We start from the raw sequence: 5,721 nt of genomic DNA on the forward strand, positions 1-5,721 counted from the left end.
TCTACAGCCAGATCTTTATATCCATCTCCCCCACCTCTGTGCCCCCCGCGCCCCTCCCCTACCCCTGCCCCTCCGCCGTAGGGCTTTTCCTCTTATGGCTTTTGCCAAGAACAAAATGACCATTCCAAGTATCTGCCATTTAAATAAGCTATTTATAATTTTTTAGTTCGATTAATACTTGCTATGACAGCAGTAACACAAATATCCAGCAAAGATGGTCCCCAACTTATAGTAGCCTTAGTGAACTTTCAGGGTTTCCCAGAGCACTGCTCTTTTTGTCACTGTTGTACACTTGCCCAGGACACCTTCTAGAAAGAGCCAGAAAAGAGGGAAACTCAGAGACTGGGGTTCCAAGGGTGAGGTGGCATGTAAATCTATGCTCCCTGATCCTGGCCAACTTGCCTGTTTCTTTATTAGGGTTAATTTTCAGGGCTTGAAGTCTGTCACCCAGTTCGGCCCCTGTCAGTGTATTCCCTGGCCGTTGCAAACCTGTGATAGGATTTCTTCTCTAATCGCCAGCCAGCGACGGAGGGTGGTGAAGTCAAGCCCTTGGCTGGATTAAGGCAGAACAGAAAGTGTAGGATTGGCTCTTGCCATTGTGACCTAGATCTAAATCACAAGGAGGCACAGGAAGTACCATTAGAGAACAGAGTAAATGCCAGTGGAATCTCAATAGCCCAGCCATAATTATACACCAGTCTCTATAGCGTTTCCCAGAGAGTGAGGTTTCACAGACTTCAGTCATTTGATTGTCAGTTTTTTGCCATATCCTCATATCATCTTTACTATCATATATTTCAATGTTCTTAAACGATAGTTTTACTTAAATATGTTATTTTAAAGGGAGACTTTATGTTGCCACCATTAATGAGAGAACAGTTTCACTTACTATGATAGAAGATTATCTTAAAACTAAATATAATGACAATAAAACAATACTATTAAATTCTTTGCAGACACAGGGATTAGGAATTAGGAGGCCTGTTGTTTATTTCTAACTGTCACATAAACTACTACGTAAACTATTGAACAGTATGCAAGCACTATAACTTTCTGTGCCACCGCTTTCCCCATTTGAAAAAGCTTCAAAACCACTTGCCTTTTTCATCACAGGCCATTATCTGTGAAGAAAAGCAGAGAGAGTTCCCTTTGCCAGTTGCAAGAAGTAACTGGAGACTGTAGGGCATGAGGCTATGGAGGGAAGGGGCCAGGAGAGGTTTGAAACCACAAGGGTGCATCGGCAGCTGACACAGAGCTGAGTCCAGAGGATACCACGTTTGGTGAACCCTACTTGCAGATTCTGAGTAGTAAGACCAGTAGAGAAATGCAAAAACAGTGTCAGTTTAGAACAAAGGGCTTAGAAGCTGTTCAGATGAGGAGAGGAATCACAGCAGTGGAGACATTAAAAGTGGAAGAAAGAAGGATAATACATGTTCTTGGTGGAAAAATGAGAAGTCCTGATTCCTAAGCAAAATTCTGCTTCATTTCACATTCATCTATTGATTTTGGAAATATACACACATCCTGAAGGGTTTCTTTCTCTCTCTCTTTTTTTTTTTTTCCTAGCCTCGTCATGCAGCATGCCGGATCTTATTTCCCCCACCAGGGATCGAACCCGTGCCCCCTGAAGTGGAAGTGTGGAGCCCTAACCACTGGACCGCCAGGGAAGTCCCTCTTTACTTTTTTTTTATAGGCTTATAAAATACTACCTGGGTTGCTTAGGTGGTAGCTACACTTGTGCATATTATTGATCACTGGATGAGCAAAGAGAGGCCAGGAAGTCTCTTAGGAAATGTACGCAGATCATAGTACCATTCGAAATATAATTTTCTATTCAAGGAAGTTCAAATAAATCATCTATTGCCCAAATATAGGGATTGTTTTATGAGAGCCCTGATTAAAATGCAATTGGGAATGAGTTTCAGACATATTCATTCAAGGGCTGCGCTGCCAAGAATGAAGGAATATAACTTGGTTAAACCTTGGATAACTTGCCATGGAAGAGGCAACTTGTGATTTATTTTGGAAGAAATAAATGGAGAACAAATGAAAATTGCTAGTTAGATATTATAGCAATTCTATGAATTGGGCTGAGAATAAGGCATGTTTACAAATAATTATGAATGGAAAAAGAGCTGCAAAGATGACATAGTAGCAGTGAAAAAACGTTAGAAAGTCTCTTTAAATCAGTTGAGCAAGATCTGGGTGTGGGGACTTCCCTGGCGGTCCAGTGGTTAAGATTCCGCGCTTCCACTGCAGGGGGCACGGGTTCGATCCCTGGTCAGGGAACGAAGATCCTGCGTGCCGCCCAGCCAAAAAAAAAAAAAAAAAAATCTGGGTGTAAATAAATGTGACGATAATAATGATAAGAATAAGCCATCAACCTTGAGTACTTTATTACAGAGCAGTGCTGCTGTGAATATATCAGCAGCCACATAACTCCATTAAGTGTGGATCTAGGGAACAGTTATGTACATGTTACCTTAAGATTAAATTGCTTCCTAGAAAGCTAAGTGAGCGTTCAAAAACTTTTCTGTGATTAACATTTTTTGCATCCTGTGACAAAGGACGAGATAAAGAAAGAAATCTCATTTTTCTTTTTCCCCTTCTCCAAAGTGACAAAAATCCAAATGTCCCCCACCAGTTTAGGTCCCATAGCTATAAGTGTGGTTGCAGGCTCACATCATTTTGAAGGGGCAAAGAATCTCTTGGGGAATGGGAGGCTTTCAAAAGTATCTGCTATGTAAGACTAAAAGATGGGATACGAGCTCAGGATCTCAGTACGATTGAATTTAATCTAAGGTTCAACATTTTAAAGAAGACAGTTGACTTTTCCTGCCTTCTGGTGGTGTCCACCTGTCATCATTGGGTGTCACCACATCCTTGGGGTGAGCAGGGGGCTTTTAATCACATAACAGCAAATTTGACTTGGGTCAGTTTTCTCAAAAATATGCGTATAAGCATGGAGGTCCCTCACCTCCAAAAGTGCTCTAGCCGCAGAATGGTAGCCACTTGGTATCAGAGGTATCTGATTCAAATATATAAAGCTAAGGCTTTCTGCGGTAAGCTGACATTGGGACAGATGAAAAGACCACTGCCATAGCCGGGGACATAAAGAATTCTGACTTTTCCTGGATATGTTAGCAAGTGACCTATGAATGGTCTTTTGTCCCTCAAAACTTGTAGATACCCTTAAGGATCGATGGTGTTTCACTCAAGGAGTCTTTTGAGTCATACTTACTTTACTGAATTTAACATACCTACTAAAAAAAAAATATATATATATATATATATATATATATAAATTTAACAGTATATCTTGATGAAATTTTAAAAAATGAACAAGACACAGATGAAGAAATAAGATATTATTAGAATTCTGGAAATCCTCATTACAACCTCTTTCAGTTACTCCTCGACAAGTAACTACTATCCTTACTTCTAACACCAAAGACTGGTTTTGTCTATGTTTGAACTTTATGTAAACCGAATCATACAATGTATACTTTCACGTTTGGTTATGTTTGTGAGATTCATTCGCGTTGTTGCATTATTCATTGCTGAATAATATTCCACTCTGGAATCGATCACAATTTACTTATCAATTCTGCTGTTGGTGGACAGATGGGCACCATTTTGATCACTTACTAGATAGACTTGGCCCAGAAATTTGACTTCGGGACTTTAAAGAAACGCTTCTAAAAGTTAGCTTAGATAAGATATTGTTTGAGGAAGGCTTAGATGAAAGATTAGATGTGAGCCTAGGAGGGATCCAGATTATCATCAGGATTTGCTAAGTCCTCTCTGTCTAAGAGGAAGTAAAGAATATTATTCATATATTGGAATTCTGCTGAGGTCTTCCAAGCATAGTCAAATATTCATACTCCACACATGTCTATAAGGTAATATCCTACCTTTCCTCAAATGCAGTTATGCGACCTTTAGAATTTTGTAAATTGCAGAGCCTGTTATACATCATCACTACCCTGAAAAAGTCAGAAACTATCACTATTTATGTCTAAAAAGAACACCAAGACCTTTCCTAGGGAGGGTGAGGGCCTGACAACCCTTTTTAAAGGTATTCTTGTCTTTATATTTGGTCTCCAAGAGCCTGAGCTTTCGTTAGAAAAGCTTCAGTGGGGAAGCATTGTTCTTGGCCTCTTGTGTAGGCTTCTTTTAACATAGCTACGGTGGCAGGGTGGTTGATCACGGACGAGCACGTGAGTATGAGTTAGGAGATATGTAACTGTGGAGCCCAAATGGGGACACTGCGGTGGCAGCGGCAACAGCATCCTCAACCATAATCTCATTGTCTGTAGAAGAGCCTCCATAGTTCTCCTTGAGACTGTAGTGAACAGAAGCTTTGTGTTGCTGCAAGAAGCACAGACAGTTGACTCTCCATTTCTCTTCCTATTTGGTGTTGGGAAACAGTATTGAACCCTTCCCTTTGAGTAAGCCTTGGTTTTTTTTTGAACGATCTGTAGGTGAGAAGCCTTTAGATGGAATTAGTGCCTTTCTCCCTCCCTCTCTCCCTCCCTTCCTTCCTTCCCTCCTTCTTTTGTTTGTTTGTTCATTTGTTCTTTCATTCGTCCATTCGTTCCTTCCTTCCAATTCTGTCACCCTTTCTACCCATTCTCCTCCCTCATGGAGTCCCTGGAGGCTGAGGGGGTAGCTGGCATGGTAGACAGATCAATTACACACAGGGACATTGAGCAAATAAATACACACCGTTTCTCACTGTTGGAGAAGGGACTGACAAATATGGAAGGAGAGGGACTTCGCTGGTGGCGCAGTGATTAAGAATCCACCTGCCAATGCAGGGGACACGGGTTCGGGCCCTGGTCCGGGAAGAGCCCACATGCTGCGGAGCAACTAAGCCCGTGAGCCACAGCTACTGAGCCTGAGCTCTAGAGCCTGTGAGCCACAACTACTGAAGCCCACATGCCTAGAGCCTGTGCTCCACAACGGGAGAGGCCACTGCAGTGAGAGGCCCGCACACCGCAACAAAGAGTGGCCCCCACTCACTGCAACTAGAGAAAGCCTGCACACAGCAACGAAGACCCAATGCAGCCGATAAATAAATAAATTAATTTAAAAAAAATATGGAAGGAGAGAGGCTGAAGAGAACCCCGAGGTGCTGGATTGGAACTGAAAGCACTGGTGTGTAAACTAATGAGTTTAAAAAATAGACACACTGAGAGGTAGGGAAACATAGCTGTCTGTGGAGTCTGTATGTTTGTGGGTCTGTGTGCACACATGCATATATTTCCTAGCTCGAGTCTCTGAGAGGTTTACAAACGACAGCCCAGTAGAAATAAACGTTCTGAGTGCCCAGATCTTGGTTTCCAAATATCAACATCCACTAAAAGGAACCAGGACTTGTTGGAAATGGTTGGCCTCAGGGTTGAAGCAGAGGAAGTACAAGATGATTGTGGCTCTCAGGAAAGTAAGGAAGTGCTCAAGGAATCACGGACACTCGTCAAAGAACAGAAGCCAGCTTGAAGGGATCCCCACTGGCCAAATCTGGATCATTTTAAGCATCAAAGTTAAGTAGTGGTAGTAACAGATGACAACACATTAAGTAAAATAGGAATCCACATATCCACACAGAGGTAAACACATAAATATGTAGGGAGAAGGAAAGCTTTTCCTTACAGTAGAATGTCACATTTTCTATAAATCTGAAATTATTTCAAAAAAGGTAATCTATGCACTGCGAGC

The 5,721-nt window shown here is 41.7% G+C and overlaps 1 long non-coding RNA gene across 1 annotated transcript in view; it reads left to right on the top strand.

The window, feature by feature from the left end:
* Nucleotides 1-2,333, top strand: part of LOC114904832 — an 11,183-nt gene extending 8,850 nt beyond the window's left edge. Inside the window, exon 2 of the long non-coding RNA XR_003796042.1 lies at nt 1,567-2,333. This is a non-coding gene — a long non-coding RNA (uncharacterized LOC114904832). The remainder of the gene's footprint in view (nt 1-1,566) is intronic.
* The last annotated feature ends 3,388 nt before the right edge of the window (nt 2,334-5,721 follow it).

This window comes from Monodon monoceros, unplaced genomic scaffold (assembly GCF_005190385.1).
Source record: "Monodon monoceros isolate NGI ecotype Baffin Bay Population unplaced genomic scaffold, NGI_Narwhal_1 Super_Scaffold_21, whole genome shotgun sequence".
Classification (NCBI taxonomy): Eukaryota; Metazoa; Chordata; class Mammalia; order Artiodactyla; family Monodontidae; genus Monodon; species Monodon monoceros.